At 43.3% G+C, this 24,921-nt stretch overlaps 1 protein-coding gene across 2 annotated transcripts in view; it reads right to left on the reverse strand.

The window, feature by feature from the left end:
* Nucleotides 1–8,449, reverse strand: part of MYL2 (myosin light chain 2) — a 44,174-nt gene extending 35,725 nt beyond the window's left edge. For both annotated transcript variants that reach the window (XM_063614530.1, XM_063614531.1), the window contains exons 1-2: nt 8,219–8,449; nt 8,041–8,129 (exon numbers count right to left, since the gene is read on the reverse strand). The gene's annotated coding sequence lies outside the window, so the exon portion shown is untranslated. The remainder of the gene's footprint in view (nt 1–8,040; nt 8,130–8,218) is intronic.
* Between the last annotated feature and the right edge of the window lie 16,472 nt (nt 8,450–24,921).

The raw sequence follows: 24,921 nt of genomic DNA on the forward strand, positions 1-24,921 counted from the left end.
TTCTATTCTCTCTGTTACTTTCAGTTCAAGCTGGCACAGCTTCCACCAGAACAATTCTATTAAAAACATTGTGTGTTTCCTACAAACCTTATCAAGATTCATGCCATTAAAGAAAAGCCAAAATCACAAATCTCTTTGAGATAAGCCCTTTTCTACCGTGGGTTCCCATTGAGATCACTGTAGATCAATGCCTTTAAGATCTTAAAAAGGCTTGTCATGTAATGGAAAGTGCCTGTAAGGCATGGCCTTTAGATCCTTAGAGGAGCTTTTCTCTACTGGAAAGCTTCTATGAGGCACTGCCATAAATCTTTCTTGTGTCTTAAAGGAACTTACAATCCCACCTGAATTCGATATTTGGTCTGAGGCCCTTCCTTTTTTTTTTTTTTTTTTGATGGAGTTTTGCTCTTGTCACCCAGGCTGGAGTGCAATGGCATGATCTCAGCTCACTGCAACCTCCACCTCCCAGGTTCAGGAGATTCTCCTGCTTCAGCCTCCCAAGTAGCTGGGATTACAGGTGCGCACCACCACATCCAGCTAATTTTTTGTATGTTTAGTAGAAATGGGGTTTCACCATTTTGGCCAGGCTGGTCTCAAACTCCTGACCTCAGGTGATCCACTTGCCTTGGCCTCCCAAAATGCTGGGATTACAGGTGTGAGCCACTGCACCCAGCCACGTCCTTCTTTTTCCTTGTTATGTCTCTCACCTCTCCATTTTCTAAGCCAAAGTTACTGAAGTAAAATTTATATACAGAAAAATTTGCCCTTTTTAGGGATATAGTTCTGTAAGTTCAACAAATGCCTACAATTATGTAACTACCATTACAATCACCCAGAAAACTTCCCTTGTATACCTTTGTAGTCATTTCTATCACCCACCCAGCCCCTGGCAGTTCCTCATTTATTTTCTGTCCCTGAAGTTCTGCCCTTTTCAGAATGCCAGGTACAGGGAATAATGCAGTATGTGAGTAGAATCCCATTGCGTGGATATTCCATAATTTGTTTATCCATATTGGTGGATATTTGTCTATTACAAATAAAGCTGCTATGGACATTGATGCTTACAAGTCTTTGTGTGGATATATGTTTTTGTATTTGTTTGCTATGGGTGCTATAACAAATCACCACAAACATAGAGGCTTCAAACAACACAAATTTATTATTTTATAGTTCTGGGGGTCAGAATTTTAAAAGGAGTTTCACTGGGATAAGATCAAAGTGTCAGCACAGCTGCAGTCCTTCTGGAGGCTCTAGGAGGAATCTGTTCCCTTGCCTTTTCCAGCTTCTAGAGGCCACCTGAATTTATGGCTTGTGGCTCCTTCCTCCATCTTCAAAGGCAACAATGACCAGTCAAGTCTTGTCACACGATGTCACTCTCACACTCACTCTTCTGCCTCCCTCTTTCACTTATAGGGACCCTTGTGATGACATCAGACCCACCTGGATAATCCAGAACAATCTCTCCATCTCAAGATCCTTAATCTAATCACATCTAAAAAGTCTCCTTTGTCATGCAATTTAACATGTTTACGGGTTCCAGGGATTAGGGCATGGACATCTTCAGTGGCCATTATTTTGCCTACCACAGCTTTCTTTTCTCTTGGGTAAATATCTAGGAGCAGAATGGCTGGATCCTGCAGCAGGTGTTTAACTTTTTAAAAAAATTGCCAAACTGGTTTCCAAAGAGCTTGTACTATCTTACATTCCCATCAGCAATGTACAAGAGTTCCACTTCCTCCACATTCTTCCCCAGCATTTGGAATGGTCAATATATTAGATTCCATGGGTTGCTGTAATGAATTGCCACAAACTGGGGGTCTTAAAGCAAGAGAAACGTGTTTTCTCACTGCTCTGGAGGCCAGAAGTCTAAAGTCAAGAGTCAGCAGGGTTGATTCCCTCTGGAGGCTCTCAGGGAGAGAGCTTCCTTGCCTCTTCCAGCTCTGGTGGCCACAGATATTCCTGGGCTTATATATACATCACTCCAATCTCTGTCCCTGGCTTCACATGGCATTCTCTTCTTTGTGTGTCTCTGTGTCTTCATGTGGCCTTCTTAAGGACAACAGTCAGTCACTAGATTTAGGGTCTATCCTAATCCACTATTACCTTGCTTTAACTAATTATCTGAAAATATCTTATTTCCAAATAAGGTCACATTCTGAGGTTCCAGTGGACATGAATTTGGAGGGGACCCTATTCAACCCAGTATAGCCAGTCTTTTAAATTTACCATTCCAATAGGTATGTAGTGGTGTCTCACTGTGGTTTAAATTTGCATTTTTGTAATGACTAATAATGCTAAACATCTGTTCATGTCTTTATTTGCCATCTTGTTTGGTGAAATGTCTGTTCAAATCTTTTGCCCATTATAAAAGCCGGGCTGTTTATTTTATTATTGAGCCTTGAGAGTTCTTTATGTATTGTGAATACAAGTTTTTGTTTTTCTTTAATTCAGATGTGTATCTTGCAAACATTTTCTCTCAGTCCATAGTTCACATTTCCATTCTCTTAAAAGAGTTATTCAAAGAGCAGAAGGTTTTAATTTTGATGAAGATCACTTTTTCAATTTTTTTATGGCTCATGCTTTTGATAGTGTGTCTAGGAACATCCCCTTTGCCTAACCCAAGGTAACAAAAATTTTCTTTCTTCAGGAATCTTTGTAGTGTTGTATCTTTACATTTAGATCTATAAACTGTTTTGAGTTAATTTTTATATGTAAGATGTAGAATGCCTGCTCTCACCCATTCCTATTCAACACTGCAGTGGATGTTACAGCCATTTTGATAATGCAAGGCAAAGACATAAAAGGCATTAACATTGGAAAAAAGGGAGTAAAATTTGCACATGATATGATAATCTTTATATAAAATCTGATGATTTTCTGGTAATTGAGAACAGGTAATTGAGTTTAGCAAGGTTGCAGGATACAAGATCATTATACAAAAATCAATCGCACTTCTAAATACAGTCAAGAACAACTAGAAATTGGAATATTAAAACACAATACCATTTACAATAGCATCAAAAGTAAAAAGTGTCACGGGATAAATCTGACAAAAAAATGATGAAATACTTCTAGACTAAAAACTACAAAACACTGCTGAAGGAAATTTAAAAAGAGCTAAATAGGTGGAGAGATATATCCTGTTCATGAGTTGGAAGACTTGGTATTGTTGTGATGGCAATTTCCCCCCAAATTGAACTATAGATTTAATGCAATTCTGATCAAAGATCCCAGAAGGCTTTTTTTTTTTTGGTAGAAAGTGACAAGTTTATTCTAAAATTCATAAAGACAAAGGAGTTAGAAAGCCTTTGAAAAATAATAAAGTTGGAGAACTAACACTATGTGATTTCAAGACTTATTATACAACTACAGTATTCAAGGCAGCATGGTATTGGTATAAAGACAGGAATATAGATCAATAGAACAGAATACAGAGTCTATAAATAGATCCATACATAAATGGACAACTGATTTTTGACAAAGTTACAAAGGTAATTCAGTGGAGAACAGATAGTCTTTTGCCTACTTTAAATTGGGTTGCTTTATAATAACACTGAGTTTCCTTTCAAAATTGAGTTTTGAGAGTTTTTTTTATCTTCTTATTTTGGAAACCACTCCTTTATAAGATATGTATTTTGTAAATATTTTCTCCCAGTTTCTTGTCTTTTCATTTTCTTAACCAAGGCTTTGAAAGAGCAGAAGTTCTAAATTTTGATGAAGCCCAATTTATCAGCTTTTTTCTTTTATGATTTTGTGTTTTTGTGTCCAACATGAGAAATCTTTGCCAAACTTAAGTCACAAAGATTTTCTCCTATGTCATCTCCTGAAAGTTTCATGGTTTTAGGTTTTACATTTAAGTCTATGATCCATTTAAAGTTAATTTTTGTACGGGGAGCTAGGTATGGGCTGAGGGTTGTTTTATTTTGCATATAATGTCCATTTTCTCTAGCCCTCTTTATTGAAAAAGACTATCCTTTTTCTATTGAATTGGCTTTGCACCTTGGTTGAAAATCAATTGACCATATACGAGCAGGTCTATTTCTGGATTCTCTATTCTGTTCCATTGATCTATGTGACTATCCTCTCACCAATACCACACTGTCTTGATTACTGTAGACTTACTTTATAGTAAGTCTTGAAATCAGGTAATAAGAGCCTGAGGCCTTTTCTCAGTTTGAGAAGTTTTTGCCATCTAGAGAAGCTAGGAACGAAAAATAATTTTGTTTTCAAGTCCAGCAGGTCCTGGCTCCTTTATATTTAATAGCTTGTTTTAGTTCGTTTCTTTCCTTTTACATTTTATCATAGGTAGCAAGAAAAAGCCAGATAACACTTTTAATGTTCTGCTCTAACAGTGAGTTCACTGGATACATGTTTTCTTTCTATGTTACCGCAGGTGACAAACTTTCCACCACCACATAACTAAGATCCCCTTTCTTCCAGTTTCTAATAACGTTTTTCTTAATTCGGCGCTGACATCCTTCTCAGGACTCTACAAGCTTTAACATGTCCAAGGCCCTGCCGGGGTCTCTGATGCGTGGATCTGGCCCAGAGCCTCTTGCACAGTTACAGTGAAATGGAGCTGGTGCTGGGCCAGCAGGGGGCAGCTGGGTGTTCCTGGGCATCTCTCTTCATGGAGTCTCTGGGCTCTCCGTGCAGTCACTCTGCATAGGCTAGTTCGGGCTTCCTCACAACATGGCAGTCTCATTTTGGCCAAATTGCTTACATAGAGGCTATAGGCTTCAAGAGTGAGTTTTCTAGGTCACAAGGAGGAAGTGGCACCATCTTTTCAGACTTAGCCTTGGAAGTCACCTATGGATGGAAGCCACTTCCACCATACTCTATTGCTCCAGGCAATCCCAAACTCTCCCCAATTCAAGGAGAGGGGACACCGACTCTTACCTCTTCACAGTAGAGTGGCAGAGTACTAGAAGAACATTTGAGAATAAGAGATATTTTGTGGCCACCTTTGGAAAATACAATCTACCACAATAAGGAAAACCCCTCATTTAGGAAAAATTGTTCTTAATGCATAATTTTAAAAATCTCTCATGTCCCATAATTATTTAATGCATTTCCTCTTTTGTTGTTCTTGAAGCTTCCTCTGGGGATTTAGCTATCAAAACCAGAGGTATGCTAGAGGTAGCTCACACTGGCTCATGAAAGCCAATTGTTAAACTTTTAGAAATTTGGCAAGCTAGTTGTTAAACAGCAATTATTTTAAATTAAATTATATAACAGTCAAAGAGATTAAATTAAAAACATATAATAAATGATGCACTACTCATCACTTTTTGATTATTTTATAAATTTTGCTATTATCTATGCTCTTGAGATTAAAGTCTATTGTATCTATATGGTGGAAATAATGTATAATGGTGGGTCACTCACTGTGCCTCTCTTTCCAACTTCACATTCAGTGACTCTATCTTGTTAACTTGAATCTAGCCATAGTGGAAATATTTACACCATGAAAATAGACAGATGCTACCAATCAGGGCTTTGGCTGATTGTCTGGACCTCAGAAAGAAATGAAGAAAATGTTATAATACAGATTAAATTTTAAAGTGTGTTGTGTTATACCCATTACATTGTGAATAGCAATAAAAATTGGAGTAAATATTCTTCCAGTATTAAAAACTATTATCCAATTTAGCAAAGAAGTTGATGGCTGAGTGAAGTTCCAACATATGTCTTCATTGTCTCACTTTCATTTTACTCATTAATGGAAATGAAAAATCAGCCAACATTCATGTTGGAAATACACTCACGGTTGGGGTGCAACTCCATTTGTCAAATCATGGTTGGCTTGCAGCCCAGACAACACAGAGACACCCTATCTCTAAAAAAATTTTTTAAAAAATCATTAGCCAGGCATGGTTGGTGGGTGCCTGTAGTCCCAGCTACTGAGGAGGATTGCTTGAGCCCAGGAGTTTAAGATCAGCCTGAATTATATCAAGATCCCATTTCAAACAAATGAAGGAAGGAGATCATGGTTAACTTGCAATTACAGATAGATAATGGCTACAGAGCTTGGCAAAACTAAATGAAACTTTATTATTATTTGCAAATTTTGCACCACACATCCTTTAAATCAGTAAAATTCATCACACAAAAAAGTATGTATGTACATGCATACATGTATACATTTTTTAAGAGATGGGATCTTGCTACGTTGCTCAGGCTGGTCTCAAACTCCTGGCCTCAAGTGATCCTCTCACCTTAGCCTCCCAAAGTGCTGGAGTTACAGGCATGTGTCACTATGCCTGGCCTACAATTTTTTTAGGACAGCTGGCTGCTACTAGCCTGCCACTGATCAAAACCCACCACTGAAAGAATGACAGTTTTCATTTACTGAGAAGTTAGTGAATGTTGGAAAATAATAATAGCTAATATTCATTGTGTGCTGTTCTAAGCCCTCTACATGTCTCATCACATTTAATCCTCACAAGAGCCTGCGAGGTGGGTACTATTATCATTTTCAAGATCAAGAAACTGAGGCACAGAGGGGTAGAATAACTTGCCTAAGGTCACAGAGCTGAAAAATGACAGAGCCAGGATTTAAAGTCATGAAGACTGAATCCAGAGTCTGTGTTCTTAGCTCCTGCTCTGTGCTGTTTCTCCAAGGGTAGCGTGCTATCTTGGAAAGTCATAAAATAATTGTAACGATTCTACTGACAATAAAATAGCTAATTTTTGGCTGGGCGCAGTGGTTCATGCCTGTAATTCCAGGACTTTGGGATGCTGAGATGGGTGGGCTGCTTGAGACCAGTAGTCTGAGTCCAGCCACGGGAAACATGGTGAAACCCTGTCTCTACAAAAAAAAAAAAAAAAAAAAATACAAAAATTAGACAGGTGTGATAGCACACCCCTGTAGTCCCTGCTACTCCCGAGGCTGAGGTGGGAGGATTGCTTGAGCCTGGGAGGTTGAGGCTGCAGTATGCTGTGATTGCACCACTGCACTCCAGCCTGGGTGACAAAGCAAGACCCTGTCTCAAAAAAAAAAAAAAAAAAAGCTATTTTAAAAAAATCAATTACTTCCATTGTGTCAGGCTCTGTGCTAAGAGATTTGCATGTTCTGTCGTTTAACTTCCAAATATACAATTTCTGCTACTATCCCCATTTTACAGGACAGGAAAATGAGACCCACAGAAGTTCAAGTCACCAGGCCAGTTATTGTTGGGCTAGGACTTGAAGCCAGGTCTGCCTGAATTTAGGGCCTCAGCTCTTTCCCACACATTTTTAGCCCAGAACCAAGCTGTTCATAAAAGGTGTGCCTGCAAATAGGAAACCAGAGAGCACGGGCCCTCAGAGAGAGCTCTGAACCCCATCTTCGACCTTGAACCTGTCCTTGGACCGAACCTGTCTTTGGGAGGTCTGCCCATACGGATGAATCTGGAGCAGAGGCCGGGCTCAGCAGGAGAGCTTCACAAAACTGAGATTTAATGAAGCAGAGCCCCGTTTTAACGGCTGCCCAAATCCACCCGGGGCCTTCCGTGTTCTCTTTCTCTCCAACAGCCTCCCTATGAGGAGCAACTGTACGGACCGAGAGACAATAGCAGGCTGGGCCATGGGGAGGGGAAAAAACCGGGATCTCAGTGGAGATGGGGAGGTCGAGTGAGGGAAGGAAGCAGCCAGGCAAAGAGGCGCGGGGCTTTATTAATTAATTGAGGGAGAGACGTAATGGAGGGTGGAATCCACAGAGGGAAAGCGGGCTCCGTCTCGAGTTTATGGGTCATTTTTCTGGTGGCAGTTTAGTTGCCCCAGAGAGGAGAGCACCTCGGTCTGTCGCCTCCTGACAAGCACTAGGGGCCCTCAAGGCAAGTGGGATGTACCCCGCTCCTGGCCTGCAATAGAAAGAACTCCCTTCCCGGATTCCAGGCGCGCTGGCTTTGGCCACGTGGAATGGTCATGGTGGGCTGCACTGGGAACCACATTGCAGGTTCGAATCCCAACTGCACTGTGTTGGAGCTGCGTGACCTTGAGTGAATTGGTTGACCTTTCTGTGCCTCAATAACCTCCCCTGTGAAGTGGGAACAACAGTACCTTCCTCGTAGAGTTGGAACGAGGATTAAATGCTTGAAACGATGCCAGTACCACAGTAAAGCGTTTGGCAAAGGATGGGATTATTGGACCTGGGAAGGAGAAGACAGGTGCCTCAGTTTACCACGGATTCCACATGTGACCCAAATGCCAGCATGGGGGAGAGAAGACGTCTCCTTACCCCCTTAGGCCTGGACAGTAAGTGGATTCCATCAATTCCACAGCCTGCCAATTTCTGGTGAATTGCTGTGTTCGTTTTCTCCTCCACGGCCTCTTTCATCTGCCATCTCTGCTCCTCCATGGGTACCTATGCAGACCCCAGAGATGTCCCAGGGTCCCTCGGACACTTGCAGCTTCAGTTTCCCAGCACTGATTGCACTGCTCTGGGGAACAGTGCCCGTCCCTCCCCAAGGGCCCATGGGCTTCTAGGAAGTGACATCCTCTTCCAGGGGTGGGGCCTGTGGCTGAGGTCTGAGCCAATCAGGATAATCCCCACCCCTTGGCTACAGTGATTGGCCCAAGGATGGGCATGTGACCTGAGCTTGTTCAATCAGAATAAAGATGAATGTTTTCTACAAATTGAGGGAAGAGACTCCTTTGCTTGCTGGTCTAAAAAAAGGAATGATCTTTCTCCAGGTGCTGCCGACAGCCATCGTGTGCTGCGGAGGAAAACTGCCTGAGAATGGAGCCATTAAGGAGGAAATGGGGCAGAGAAATAAAGAGAAATCAAATCCCATCTTTTCAGTCCTGCTTCCCTCTCTCCCTCATCCATTCTTCCTAGCAGACTATTCAGTTGTGCTTTTGAAGATTTATTCTGTTTTTGTTTTTCACCCAAGACGGTTTAGCTTGTTTTTCTCTTGTTTGCAACAACTGTGTTCTAGTGGTTATTACGAATTTAACAGACTTTATACAAGATTTTGTAAAGGGCAGAAAAGTCAGATTGGACAGTGACTTTCTGCTAGGACACTATCTTGCCGGTGCCCTCACCTCTGTCTCCACCCTGGATCTCCGATTTTGTCCCTGAAGCTTCAAATTCTTTTCCTTCAATTATACAATGCAGCAGCTCTCCTTTCAGTAGTGCTACTTTGTACCCCACCCTGGGGAAGAGGTAGCTCACCTTCGAACCTGAGCTCTTGGCAAGGTCTTTTTCCAGATCTAAGGCAGTTCCCTTCCTAAGGGAGAGTCAGATGCCACTGAGGAGAGAGAAAGGTAATCGGAGGGAATGTTATGGCAGACACTGTGGTTGCCCACTAATGTAACATCCCTTCTCTTCTTCCTTGCTGTGAGGACTCTAATCTTGTTCCGGGATTTAAGGAAGGTGGGTTCAGCCTCTGGCTTAGAGGATGGATATGTAACCCAGACTGACCAGCAAGGTATAAAGGTCAATTTATGGGCAGCCTGGGAAAGTTTTTCTTCCCTGATAAGAGGAAAACATAAGAGGATCTCTGTGCTCTAAGCCTCCAGTTACTTCCTTCTCAAATGCAGTTATGTGAGGATGTGATGCCTGGAGCTGTGGAAGCCATTTTGTGACCATGAGGAGAAAGCCAAGAGAATAACAGAGACACTATCCCAATGTCTTGAGTATTGTTCAGCTATGAAACTAAACCTGGAAACTCCTCGGGCCGCATAGTAGATATTTTAAGTTTTGCCAGCCATATGTCTCTGTCATGACTACAAAACTCTTCATTTGTATCATGAAAGCAGCCTTTGACAATATGTTAACAAATGGGTGTGACTATGTTCTGAGAAAACTTCATTTTCAAAAATGGGCTAAGGGCCAGATTTGCCCTGTGTGCCATAGTTTGGCACAACCTGTATTTTCGGCCATATTAGCTGGATTTATGGTTACTTGCACTCAAAGCATTTCTAACAGAGCATGTATGGGCTGCCCTAGAGGGCAGTCTCTCACCCCAAACACAGCTGTGCTCACAGGCTCAATTGCCACTTGCTGGAAGCAACAGCTTATTTTCTTCTGTCTACCAACATTCATTCACTCAACAAACATCTATTGAGTGCCCACTCTGTGTCAGGAACTGTTCTGATGCTGGGGCTAAAATAGGAGATGTTGAACCCTGTCCTTGGGGAGTTCTCTTTATATAACTTTGGGAATCAAGAAAGCCTTCCTAGAGGAGGTGATAACTAAGTTAGCTCTGAAGGGTGAATAGGAGTTAGGAAGATAAAGGGCAAAACATGTGGGCCTGGGCGGGTAGCAGGGCATTCCAGGCAAAAGTAAGGGGGGACATGGCGCATATGTGAGTAGAAAAGGGAAAATGAGGGAAAGATTGGAGGAGAGTGAGGCCAGAGAGGTTAAATGAGACCAGATCACAGGCGAGCTGGTAGGTCACTGGTTTTCACACTGAGTGAGATGGGGCGATTGGAGGGCTTTGAACAGAGGGGGACATCAACCACTGAGAGCTGCCTGGGCTAGGGTGATGAAGAGGTCATGAATAGGAGATGGCCTTGAGAGATTCCAAGAGGTAAAATAGGACTCGAGGATAAAGCAGATAAGGGAAGTGTCTAGGATGACATGCAGGGTTCTGATTCTTAATTATTTTGTTGTATCTCTAAAGAAATAGACATAGAGCAGAGGAGAATTCAGAAAATTTTGTTTGTTTGTTTTTGAGACAGAGTCTCACTCTATCACCCAGGCTGGAGTGCAGTGGCACGATCTCGGCTGGCTGCAACCTCCACCTTCCAGGTTCATGTGATTCTCCTGCCTCAGCTTCCTGAGTATCTGGGACTATAGGCACCCGCCACCACGCCTGGCTAATTTTTGTATTTTGAGTAGAAATGGGCTTTCACCTGGTCTCAAACTCCTGACCTCGGTTGATCCACCTGCTTTGGCCTCTCAAAGTGCTGAGATTGCAGGCATGAGCCACTGTGCCCAGCCCAGAAAGTATTTTTGAGGCCTTTGTGCAGTGGCTTTATCAGAAAGAAAGGAGCAAAAAATAGACAGGAGCTTGGGCTCCTACCTCATAATCAAGCTTTTCCTTGCATTTGTCCCAGAAAATTTACTGGATTAATTGGACTTCAGCACAACTGTCTTAATTTATAGCATTAAGTAAAATCTATATATGTCAAGATGCAAAGTGCAGGAATGTAATGGGGACTGTCACAGAGGCTGCTACATCTGCAGTATTCTTTCCTAACTGCCTAAGAGGTGTTTGCCTGAAGAATGGGGGAGGATTTGGTCTAAGAGCTATGCAGGAACTAGGAAGAGACCTGGGCCTCAACCAAAATTACATGAGAACCCCGTGTGTGCCAGTCAGTCCCTGAGTCCAGGGACTATTTTGCTAACTACTAACACTCTACTCTACTAATCTATTTTAAAATTTCATTTTAATGGTAATCAAAATACTGCAGATACATTGATTTAAAAAAAAAAAAGACAAACAGTCCTTATATTTGCTATGGATTGCACATGGCTGCAAGTAACAGAAAACCCAATTAACAAACTATAAGAATTGATTTTAATATTTTTGGTGTTATTCACAACCAGAGGTCCAGATGTGAGCAGTTTGTTAAGTGGCTCAACAGCATCAGGTCAGATGGTTTTCCATTTTCTTGGCCTTTCCCTCATGACCACAAGATGGCTGCTGCAGCTCCTTAAGTCATCAATCACATCTGTGTTCCAGGCAGAAGGAAGGTAGCAAAGAGTTTCCCAGAAATCCCCAGCAGGTTTCTGATTATGTTATTGGCAAGAGCTGTGTCTTAATTACCCCCAGCTGCAAGGGAGTTTAAGATGGTGAGAGTTTTTCTTTTTTTAGCTTTTCAGCCTGTATAGTAGAAAGTCAAGAAAAAGGAGGTTGGGATGGGTGTCAAGAGGTCAGTATCCCCCATGGTCCCTGTTCCCTGTCCCACCTCTCCTCATCCTGAGTTCTCACTCTCCTGAAGTAATTCTCTTCCTCCATTTTTCTAAATAGAATGTTTATTCTGTAATTTCTTGATTTTTTCCTCCATTCAGATACTGATTGTCTCTCAACTATGAAAGGTAAAGATATCTTCCCTCATCACTATCCCCACATGCCACACACATGCCACACACATATACGGTCTTCACCACTTCATATTCCAAGTATAGATTGGTGCCATTTAAATTTTTTAATTATATTTTATTTCTACTTTATGTTTAATATTTTAAAATTATTTAAGTGACAAACAGTACCTTAGGTGATCAAGATCAACATCAATAGTGATAAAACATGTTGACAACATATGTACCCTTGGTATGATGTAATGAAAACGGCACTTTATCACTGTGATCTCCCTCCTAAACACCCATAACTCAGGCTAATCGTGAGAAAAACATTAGACAAACCCCAGTTGAAGGACATTCTGTAAAATACTTGGTCAGTACTGTTCAAAACCATCAAGGTCATCAAAAAAAAGGAAAGTTTAAGAAACTGCCACAGTCAAGAGGAGCCTAAGGAAATACATACAAATAAATGCAGTATGGATTCCTGGATTGAATCTTAGAACAGAAAAAAATCATTAGGAGAAACTAAGGCAATCTTAATCACCCATGGACTTTAGTTGATAATAACGTATTGAGATTGGTCCATTAAATGTAACAAATTTCATATCAGATAGTAATGTCAGATGTTAGTGATGGGGGAAACTGGATATGGAGCATATAGGGACTCCCTAAACTATATTATTAATTTTCCTGTAAACCTAAGACTGTTCTTTAAAAAGTCTATTCAAATATTGAATTAATATTTGATGGTTATATTATGATGATTGGGTTTTTTTTGTTGTTGTTTTTCTTGTTGTTTTTGAGAGACAGGGTCTCACTTTGTCACCTAGGCTACAGTGCAGTGGCAGAATCATGGCTCACTGCAGCCTTGACCTCCCAGGCTCAAGCAAGCCTCCCACCTCAGCCTCCCAAGGTTCAGGGATTACAGGCATGGAGCCACCATGCCCAGCCTGATGATTGTTTATATTATCACAACTGGGTCACTTCGTGTGCTATGACTATAACATTTTGTTTTTCCTAGAGTTAGCCATTGCCTCTTTTTTTTTGTCTTCTGTGTTCTTATTAATAACTCACCCCAGGCTCTCTGCTATCGGTATAAATCTCTCAATACATTCAAGAACATTGAGTAATTTGTCAGTTTAATCTATTTTTTGGCTTCAAGCGCTACTGCATTGTCCTAATAGTCCATTGTAATACTCCCTCATTCAGAAGGTAGCAGGGTTTTAAAACACTAAAGTAGTTTTAAATCTATCTTTAAAAAAAAAAAAAATCTCAATTTTACTGCTGGAGAAGACTGTAGAATTCATCAGAGAAAGAATAGAAACTGGGCATTCCTCTAACCACTGAACAGTTCTTTCCTTCCAACACCTAGCTCCTCTTAGCACATTTCTTTGTGTATTACAGTCAGAAAATAACAGAATATTGGACTTTCCGGGGCTTTTCAGTCTTTGGTTTAGGACTCCCCCTTAGGCTGATGGACAACAATTATCATAATAGCTACCATTTCTTGCATATTGTCTGGATGCCAGGCACTGTGCCAGGCACTTACATGCAGGATCTTATGTGACCTGCATAGCAACTTACTAAATTTGTCACCTTGGGTGTGGCACATGCCCAGTGAAACACCAACCTCAGGATTATTGTTTCAACCTGCCAACTTGTTCGTTTATCTCACTGTCTAGCCCCCTAGATGCCATCTGAGGCTTTGAGTTCTTCTCTAGGAAAGACCATATTTCCAAGTTCCAGATGGAAAATGGACTGGTTATGGCCAGTCCCTGTGGCTTCCTATGGCAGCTTAAAGGACTCATCTTGCAGGATCCTGCCCTGGGCTCCCTCTTCCTCCTGTGTGCTGGATATGATGACAGCTGTCAAGAGGGACAAGGCATTTCAGGTGGGAAGTTTTCTAGACCCAAAATGGGGATCAGAAGTCACAGCTCCAAGCACCAGAGCTTGCCCTGGGGCTGACTTCTCTTTAATCGTTTCCTCTGAGATTCATGTTTTCCCATAAGAACCACTTGAATCCTCTCTTATTAGCCTCCCTCTGTCCTGAGCACTGGCCACACCCCTGTTCCTGTGTCTAAATTCTCCTGCTTCCCCAAGGGCTATTTCTTGGCTGAGGTTTATCAGGCATCAGAGCATCTACTCCACAAGGTCACATGACTCTGGCATCTTCTCACTCATGCATTTCTTTTTTTAAAAATTTTTATTTTATTTTATTTTTGAGATTGAGTCAGGCTCTGTCACCCAGGCTGGAGTGCAAAGGCATAATCTGGGCTCACTTGCAACCTAACACCACTTCCCCACTGCACCCAAATTTCCTTCCTTTAAAGGTCACAGTGCAGCCTGAGTAGAGGAGAGAATCCGATTGGCCCAGCCAGAGCCAGGAGTCCATCTTGAGCCAATCAGCTCCAGTCAGGGTGGGGGTCACGTGATTTCCAGCCCAGTGATTTCAGGCGAAGGCGCCCAGGTCTCAGGAAGAGGGTGGTAGGGCCCAGACTCCCATCCTGAGAGAAGCCGTTAAAATCCACCAGCATCCAGCTTCAATCTAGTGACTTTTAAATTTCTGTATTCAAATCAGGCCTCTCTCTCGGGGCATGTGTGTGGCGGAGGGTGTGAGGGCTGCCTTCCGAGTGATAAAAAAGAGATTTAATAACTGTTCAAATGTGGGAAAAATGACACTGCGCCGTCCTTGTAAGAAGACAGGACTGCCCGAGCCACCGCTCAGCTCTGCTCAGAACTCCTGGGCCTGAGATAACATTGACTTGGGCGCTTGCATCACACATGTGCCACATGACGGATTGCTGGACGTTGACAGCATGGCTCCGCTACTAAAAACATATGACTCCATATGGAACGCCGTGGTGTGGGGTGGAAATCCTGGACGGCTCCAGGCTGCAGATGGCCATGTATAATTCACGGGATTTGTAAGACTCTGCATCTGCTCCGTTGCTCATTCTTCAGTTGTCAGACAGACATAATCCCGAGCCTCTTATTTTATAACACAGATCTGCCAACGGGAGTGGGGAGGGGAGCCAGGGAGGCAGAGCTGCTGCCAGGAGAACTCAGAAATAATTTGGGGAGAACATTCGGCATGTCAGCGAGGACAGAAGCGTGCACCGCAGGAAGCCCAGGCGAAGTTGGAAACAGGGCTGCCGGTTCCCTGGTCCCTCCCAGGAGGCCAGTTCTTGAGGAGGCTTCTGGAAGGGGCTGTGCTTTGATCTTGCCTCTGACTTCAGCTTTACCATATCATTTAGGCTCAACCAGGATCAGCCTCACGGGTGAGCCAACAGGCCAAGTGTCAGGATATTGAGGCATTTTGTACATGAAGTCAGCCTCTCTTACAGGCTGTGTCATTGTCAGATTGTCGCACTCTGTGACCAGCAAAGGTTAGAATTTTTGCACCACTACCTTAGGAAGCTTTTCCTGACTCTTCTTCACTAAATTAGGGACCTGTGGCAGTCGTTGCTGGTAACCCATAGATTCTCTAGGCCCTCACTGGAGTCATCTGCACACAGTTTTGGTGCAAGCCTCCGGGGTTCTTCCATCTGCCTGGCTGGGGGCTTTTAATATTTTTTAGATGCCAGAGCTCGCTGGGTCCGCGCATGGGGACAGGCCAGAGTGCCAGGGAGTTGATGTCCCCAGGAGCAAATCTCAACCAACAAGACACAAGAGGTAGTGGCTAAACATCCCAGCTTCTCACCCCTCCTGAGGCAACACCGAGATGTGTTCTGCACAGTTTCCTAGAGGGTCCTTGGTTGGGGGGTGGCGAGATTGTGCCCTAGTTGCCACAGCATAAAGACTGTTTAGTAACACACCCTTCAACACATATTCTCTTCCCTGTTTAACTTCCCGCATTCCCCTACCATCACTTCCTGGGATTACCTCCCCCAAATCTATATGCTCTCAAATTCTTGCTTTAAGGTCTGCTTTTGAGGGACCAAAATTAAGATAGGGACTCTCTTTCATGCTTTCTCAGACCTGGAGATTTCTTCTGCCACAACACTGATCACATTTGGTTGCCATGACTTGTTTAACTTTCGGCCTCCTTGTTGCTCTATGGGATCAGAGACTGTCTGTCTTATTCCCTTTTGTATTCACAGTGCCTGGCACTTAGTAGGTGCGTAACAAACACTTGTTGAGGTCCTCCTGGCCTCCCCACTTACCAGCTATAGAATCTTTGGCAAGTCACTTAACATGTCTCAGCCCCATCCATTCCCTCATTTGTAACACATGGACAATAATATCTACCTCACTAGTTTCTGGAATTGCAGTGAAGATTAAATAAAAGGATGATGGAGGAAAATCTTAGTAAATTCTGAAATGCTGAACCAAAGTAAGGACCCTACTAAGTCAGAATTTCTAAAACTGTCACTGCACTGGTTTACATGAATCAATTTCAGATGATACCCAGAAGCAATTTTACTGAACTAATTGCATGTTTATTTGAATTAAAATAGAGAAAAAATATAAGCAGCCACTCAAACTCAGATGTATTAATTAGGGATGCATTTGGTTTCAAATAACAGAAAACTCAACAAGTAGTGGCTTAAACAAGTAAGGGTTAAATGTTTTCAGTTAACAAGATTTTTGGACTTCAACAGTCCAAGGTTGGTGCAGATATCCAAGGACATTGCCAAAGACCTCGTCTTCTAAGGTCAGGCATAGTGGCTCATGCCTGTCATTCTAGCACTTCTGGAGACTGAGGCAGGATTGCTTCAATCGAGGAGTTAGAGACCAGCCTGTGTAACACAGCAAGACCCCATCTCTATTTAGGGAGGGAAAAAAAAGACCTCGTCTTCTAGCTTCCTTCTTTCATCCTTAGCATGAGGCTTTTATCCTTATAGCCTCAAAATGATGGCTCTACCTCCAGGCATTGCATCCTCATTCCAGGAAGGAAAAAGGGAAAGGGCGGAGGAAAAAGGATATACTATCTGAGTCTGTCCACCACCATCATTACCGCTACCACTATTGCAATTTTTAAATTAGGAAAACAAGGAGTTATCTGGGAACTCCACCCGACAGACTTCTGCCTACATTTCATTGACCAGAACTATGTTCCCTGATTACTCCTAACTACATGGGAGTCTGAGAAAGCTTATTTATTTATTTATTTGTTTATTTATTTTTGAGCCAGGGTCTTGCTCTGTAGCCCAAGCTGGAGTGCAGTGGTGCAATCATGGCTCACTGCAGCCTCAACATCCCAGGCTCAAGTGATCCTCTTGCCTCAGCCTCCCAGGTAGCTGAGATCACAGGTATGCACCACGATGCCTGACTAATTTTTTTGTTTTTTGTAGAGACGAGGTCTCCCTGTGTTGCCCAGGCTGGTCTCATACTCCTGGGCTCAAGTGATCCTCCTGCCTTGGCCTCCCAAAGTGCTGGGATTTGAGAGTAAGTTTTTGCCAAGTACAACGCTAGTCACTTAGTGGGTCCTCATAGTTACTTTTTACCTAAATGAAGTTCAGGCTGCAAATGTACCTGTTACGGGTTAAATTGTGTCATCCCAAAAAGCTATGCTGAAGCCCTAACCCCCAGTACCTCAGAATGTGACTGTTGGGAGACAGGGTCTTTCCAGAGGTAATCAAGTTAAAATAAGGTCACGAAAGTGGGTCCTATCCAATACAACGGGTGTCCTTATAAAAAGGGGAAATTCGGAAACAAAGACACACACACAGGAAGAGGGTCATGTGAAGAAGAAGATGGAGATTGGGGTGCTGTTTCTACCAGCCAAGGAACACCACGCACTGCCAGCAACTCCAGAAGCCAGGGAAGCGGCCTGGAACAGATTTGCCTTCACAGCCCTCAGGGGGAACCAACGCTGCCAATACTTTGGTCTCAGATTTCTGGCCTCTAGAACTGTGAGACAATACATTTCTGTTGTTTAAGCCACCCAGTGTGTGGTACTTCGTTATGGCAGCCCTAACAAACTAATACAGCACTCTTCTTCCATCTTATTTTGTTATTGTTGGATTTTTTTCTTGTCTTTCCCCCAATATTTTCTTTTCTTTTCTTTTCTTGTTTTGTTTTGTTTTGTTTTTGAGACAGAGTCTCACTCTGTTGCCCAGGCTGGAGTTCAGTGGTGCCATCTCGGCTCACTGCAACCTCTGTCTCCTGGGTTCAAGCAATTCCCCTGCCTCAGCCTCCTGAGTAGCTAGGATTACAGGCATGTGCCACCACACCTGGCTAATTTTTTTGTATTTCTAATAGAGATGAGGTTTCACCATATTGGCCAGGCTGGTCTCAAACTTCTGAGTGATCACTTCAAGTGATCTGCCTGCCTCATGTTCCCAAAGTGTTGGGATTACAGGTGTGAAGCACCACACCAGACCTCCCCCAGTATTTTCTTATGAAAAATCCCAAATATACAGAAAAGTAGAAAGAATTGTGGATACCCATGTACCCACCTTCTACATTTTGTTATAATGTTAATTTTGATACGTTTAAGAAGTGCTCTGGCCTGACATAGTGTCTTACACCTGTAATCTCAGCACTTTGGGAGGCTCAGGCAGGAGGATCATTTGAGGCTGGGAGTTCAAGACCAGCTTGGGTAACACAGTGAGACTCCGTCTTTGCAAGATTTTTTTTTTCTACAAAATTTTAAAAAAATTAGCCAGGTATAGTGGCACACACCTGTGATCCCAGCTACTTGGGAGGCTGAGGCAGGAGGATCACTTGAGTCCAGGAGGTTGAGGCTGCAGTGAGCTATGATCTCACCACCACACTCCAGCCTGGGTGACAGAGCAAGACCCTGTCTCAAAAAAGAAAAAACAAAGGGTGATGTCTGCCACTGGGACCTTTCCCAAGACCCTTCTCTGTGCCCAGCACAGTGCTAGACACTTTACATGCAGAGCATCAGTCAGCGTTCTCATTGGCAGGCCATAGACACCCACCCAGCTGGACTGATTTAAGCAGATGAAGAATTAACGTAAGAACGTGGAGTCGCCGCAAAATCACGTGGAAGAAGCAGCAGCTTCAGAAGGGGAAAAGGGCCGAAGGGGGACTATGCATCCCCAAGCACAGCCAAAATCACACCCCAAACCAGCCTGGTGAAGACTCCTGTGCTAACCACTGACCCAGGCGTTGCTGACTGTGTCACCCACTGCTGGAGCTGGACGTGACTGCCATTGCTGATGCCCCCCAATAATATGTTTCCCTGTCCTGGTTTCTTCAAACCTCAGCTCCCAGTTTAAAGTCTGAGGCCAGTGCACCTGATTGGCTGAGCCCATGTCATATAACCTATGACACAGGACACCCCGGCAGCCAGGGAGACTGGGAGAGCAAAGGCCAGGCTTCCAACTTCCAAAGAGAGATGAGGGTTCTGGCTTCCCATGCCCCATGACTGATACAGCCAAGAATTCCCAAAATGTAGAAAGGGACTTCAGATACCAAATGGCAAAAGAAGTGACAATGCCTTCTATGTAAATTCTTATTTAACCCTCATAGTAATTCGGTGAAGTAGGCCTGATCATGACGCCCATCTTATAGCCAAGAAAACTGAAGCTAATAGCTGTTCTGGGTCACACAGTGTAACAGTTCTAACCAGGATTGCAACACAGGCAGTCTGTCAAGAGTCCACACATTTTCCATGACGTCTCCCAAAGCCGCCATACTGCTCAACTCCAGTGGGAGGGTCCACTCACATTGAATGCTGAAGCTGTGCAACCCAGTAGCCCCAATCCATCTCCCAGCCCCAGAAGCATGAAAGTTTTTGTCCATTGAGCTGACATTATGAGGTCAATACACCTTAAAATTCAAGCAGGAAGTGTGTGTCATTTGAGGAAGTGTGTTACAGACCCAAACAGTAGCCATATTCAAAGCCTTCCCTGGCCCAGCCTTGATGAATGGGGTCAGGACCCTACCAATAAACAAAAGAATTCAGTACATTATTTTCCTATTATCTTTTCACTGTGTGAGAAATAATCCCAAAACTTAGTGGCTGAGTACAGCAACCACTTTTATATTGCACAATTTTGTGGGTCTGCAAATCAGGCAGGGCTTAGCTGGGTGATTCTTCTGTTCTACATGGTGTTGATGGAGATCACTCAGGAGTATTCAGCTAGCCAGTGGGTTAGCCCGGAGGGTCCACTCCCATGTCTGGTACCTTGCTAGGGATGGCTGGAAGGCTGGGCTCTGCTAGGGTCCCCCAAATGAGGCTCCAACATGTGGCTTCTCTAGCATGGTGGCAATTACAATCCCATCCTGTTTCAAATCATGAGCACAGAAAGACATCACTTCTCAATGGTGAACTGTCAAAAACTTTGCAGTCATGTTTTAAAACCACCACACCCATCTAGAGAGATGTTATCTGTTACCTCGCCTGTCCTGTCCCTGTAAGCAGAGAAGAGAAAGAAGTTTCTTATCTCTGCATCAACAAAGAGAAAAAATGAAATCAGAAAACACATTACTCTGTGACCTGCTTTGACCCCAGGCAGCAAGGGCTTCTTTGGCCACACACTGCAAACAGGACAGATAGCAGACAACAGGTCATAGCACCAGACGATTGCTATAACTGGCTGTCCTCTTTCTGCGCCATCACAGTCCCTGACATTTTGACTTTGAGTGACCCAGTCACCCTTCCTCCCATCCCTGCTTAGCCCAAACCTCCTGCCATCAGTCTCCAGGCTGAACAAACTATCTTACTTGGGGACAATGGAAGCTTTTGTAGTCTTTCCCTTCCTCATGTGGGCCACTGTCTGTACGAGAATCCAGATTACCCTTGGGGGCCATGCTAGTGATTACCTCTGAGAATCTCTTCATACCAGCCTCTCCTGGAAGTGAATCAGGGCTGCACAAAGGGAAGAATGTTATCACGGTAAACCAGGATGAGCCTGGCTTGGCTCGGTTGCAGAAAACACACTTCACTCATGCAGAACACGCCAAATTGAAAAGATCGTGGGTTAATCAAATCCTTTTCTCCTCTGTTTTTATCAAACTCAAGAGGGGCTGGCCTATTAATTAGAAACGCTTTTTCATGTAAAACACGGGCACTTTGGAGATAAGGAGGGAAGACCCTTGATTCTACAGTCACAATGATGTTTCAGTTATTTCATTACAAGGCGCCACATTCATCGCTGGCCCCATGGACGCAGCGCAGACCTCCCATCACTCTCGTGGAAAAACTCCCTGAGATTCAGAAAGTTTCTCTGGCAGTAGACAAGGGCAAGAGAGTTTCTTTTACTACAGACCAGATGCATTGAAGATCTCACATTTCTATCCAATGCGACCAGAAAAACTTAGCAGGCTTTTATTCTGTGTTGTCTGATTACAGCAGCCACTGGCCTTGTGTGGCTATTTAAATTTAAATTAATTAAAATGAAAAATTCAGTTTCTCAGTCCCACTAGCTGCATTTTAAGAGTCCAGTAGCAATGTTGTAGCTTGTGGCTTCTATACTGGACAGCGCAAATATAGAATGTTTCCATCATTCCAGAAAATTCTATGGAACTTCTCACATCAAGCTCACAACACCTCTTATTTGTTATTTGAGAAAACTGAGAACAGAAAATCAGAATGGCTTAATATGATGCATCTCTTCTACTGGAAAAAGAGGGGAAAACCCCTACTACATTTCTGCAGCAACACTTCTTGGTGTGCTCTGCCTGGTGTCCACTTCCCTTCTTTTGGAAAAAGCACCTGATTTAGTCACCCTTCTCCTACTCTCTGTCCACATGGTTCAGGCAGGGCTAACCCTACTGCCCGGCCCGGGGGCGGGCCCAAGACCTACTCCTGACCAATCAGCCACCTCCTTTCCCTTGGCCATGGTGATTGAGTCAGTGAAGTTTCAATAGGAGTGAGCCCTGGGACTTTTGCTGGGAGGAGTCAGGCCCTCTTCCTGTTGGGGTTGCCAAGGTGGTAGGATAAGTCGGGAACTGCTGGGGCCTTTGCACCTTATCCTGGAGAGAGTTGGCCTGTGAATGCCTCCATCACAGAAGAAAGGGTGGGGAGCAGAGAGGGTGGGGAGTAGGGAAGAAAGAGTCTTGGTGACACTGTAGGCCTCTTGGCTGTAGTTGTGTTTGATGACAGATCTACCCCCTGAACTTCCCAGTCACATGAGCCAATAAATATCTTCATGCTTAGGCCAGTTTAAATTGGGTTTCTGTCATGTACAACCAAAAGAATTCTGACTTTGTTCCAAGAATGATGATCCATTTACACACACAAAAAAATTAAAAGGATGCAATTTTTTTCTCTTCCTACATATTTTTATTCTCAAGCCATTATTAAGATGCACTTCATGGGATAGGAGGTTATCAGTTCCATATGGGTCTCACTGGCTGCCCATAATTCGACCAAGGAATTGTCTAACATAGAGGAGCCAGTCCCACAGGCTGAGGCTCCACCAACCAGCTTCTCTCTTTCTTGAGAATTTGGATAAAGTTGAAACGAAGACTGAGTTGGCAGAGTCAATCAAGTCAATAGAAGCATTAGACTGAGAGACCATGAACTTCGACTGCTGAGAACCCTGAAGTTGCTCTGCTCTCACCCTTCGTAAGGTCTGCGTCCTTTTAATAAACCACCTTGAATTTGAGCTAGTTCAAGTAGCTATCTATTCCTCACAGCCAAATATGACTGGTTCAGAGAATGTCAAAAACTTGAAAAGTGTTTTATTTTGATCAAACAATTCTACCTCTAGGAATTTACTTCCAAAAAATAATCAAAGTATAAGTTCAAAGATTTAGCTATAAGCATATTTAATATAGTGCTTTTTATCCTAGTAAGAAGTTGGGAGAACTTATATATAATACTAGAGGCTCTCTTAAATACATCCTGAGACACAAAGTCACTCAGTAAATGCTTGCTGAGTGAATGAATGAAATACACAATAATCATACAATTATATTGGAGAAATATATTTATTAACATGGAATATAATTGTGATGTGTTAAAAAAAGATTAAGAAATGGCATACTCTGTACAATCTCATTAAAAAAGAGATTCATCATACACTTGCATATGCATAGAAGAAGATTTGGAAGCTGGGCCAGGTGGCTCATGCCTGTAATCCCAGCACTTTGGGAGACTGGAGCAGGAGAATTACTTGAGCCCAGGAGTTCAAGAGCAGGCTGGGCAGCATAGCAGGACCCCGTCTCTGAAAAAAAAACTAGCAGGGCATAGTGGTACACACCTGTAGTTGCTGCTATTCAGGAGGCTGAGGTGGGAGGATCACTTGAGCCTGAGAGGTTCAGTGAGCCATGATTGCAGCACTGCATTCCAGTCTGGGTGACAGAGCAATATTCAGTCTCAAAAAAAAAAAAAAAAATTTAAAGAATCATTAGCACCAAGATGTAAATGGTAATAGCGCCTGAGTAGGTAGAACTATAGTTTATGTGTGTGTGTTTCAAACATTTTCTTCTTTCTGCTTGTTTGGTTAGTTTTCATGTTGATTTCTGGTAATGAACATTGCTCTTATGATAAGGGAGCACCAGCTTCCTCCTCCCTTGTATAAAATGGTCAAATGGTGTGTTTACGTTAAAACAGTATTATACCTCCAAAGGGGCTGGGTGCAGAGGCACATGCCTGTAATTCCAGCACTTTGAGAGGCCAAGCTGGGCAGATCACTTGAGGTCAGGAGTTTGAGACCAACCTGGGCAACATGGCAAAACCCCATCTCTACTAAAAATACAAAAATTAACCAAGCTTGGTGGTGCCCGCCTGTAATCCCAGCTACTCAGGAGGCTGAGGGGGGAGAATCGCTTGAACCAAGGAGGTGGAGGTTGCAGTGAGCCAAGATAGTACCAGTGCACTCCAGCCTGGGCGACAGAGTGAGCCTCAGTCTAAAAAAAAAAAAAATAGAAAACAAAAACCCTCCAAAGGAACTTAAGTTCTGGGACTACCATGCAAGACTTTTCAGTTAATCTTGACAATTACAGACTGAACAACACTTTCAGAAAGAGGGTCTCCATCCACCTCCCTCCCATTCCCCACTCCTTCCGCCACAACATCATGTGATTCAGGAGGAAGACTGGTTAAGAGCAGACATTTTGGAATTCAAATCCCTGCTTTGCCGCTTCCTAGGTTTGTAATTTGGGGTAAGTTGCAGGATCTACTTAGGCCTCAGTTTCTCCACCTGGAAAATGGGGGTAATAAGTGTATATGCCACAGAGAGTGGCCAGAGGCTCCAACGAGCTGATGCAGCTGAAAGGCCTAGCACAGTGCCTGGCATGTAGCCAGGGCTCCCCAAACAATATTATTGTCACTGACAGGGGGACGTAGTGGGATGATGGGAAACAAGAGAATTCCTATAGGACCCAGCATTTCTACTCCTGGGTACATCCCAAAAGAATTTAAAACAGGGACTCAAGCAGATGTTGCCATTCTGATCATTTCTGAGTATACAATTCAGTGGCCTTAAGTACATTTTCTTAGTTTGGTTAGTTTTCATGTTGATTTCTGGTAATGAACATTGCTCTGGTAATGAACATTGTATAATCAGAAATGGTCAGAATGGCAACATCTGCTGGAGTCAGTGTTGCGCAACCATCACCACTATCTCTTTCCAACACTTTTTCATCATACCCACTAAGCAATGCCAATATTGTTCACGGCAGCACTGCTGGCAGCAGGTCTTCATCCTCATGGTCTTCACAATGAGTGGGTGGAGGAAAAGGAGGAAGTGGAGGGGTTGCTCTTGCTGTCTCAGGGGTGGCAGAAGTGGAAGAAAAAGGTGGAAATGACCCAAGTGTCCAGCAACAGATGAGTGAATAAGCAAAATGTGGTCCATCCGTACAGTGACATATTATTTAGCCATGAAAAAGAATAAAGCCCTGGCCAGGCACGGTGGCTCACGCTTGTAATCCCAGCACTTTGGGAGGCCGAGGCGGGTGGATCACGAGGTCAGGAGATCGAGACCACAGTGAAACCCTGTCTCTACTAAAAATACAAAAAAATTAGCCGGGCGTGGTGGCGGGCACCT

The sequence above is a fragment of the Symphalangus syndactylus genome, chromosome 13 (assembly GCF_028878055.3).
Source record: "Symphalangus syndactylus isolate Jambi chromosome 13, NHGRI_mSymSyn1-v2.1_pri, whole genome shotgun sequence".
NCBI classification, from domain to species: domain Eukaryota; kingdom Metazoa; phylum Chordata; class Mammalia; order Primates; family Hylobatidae; genus Symphalangus; species Symphalangus syndactylus.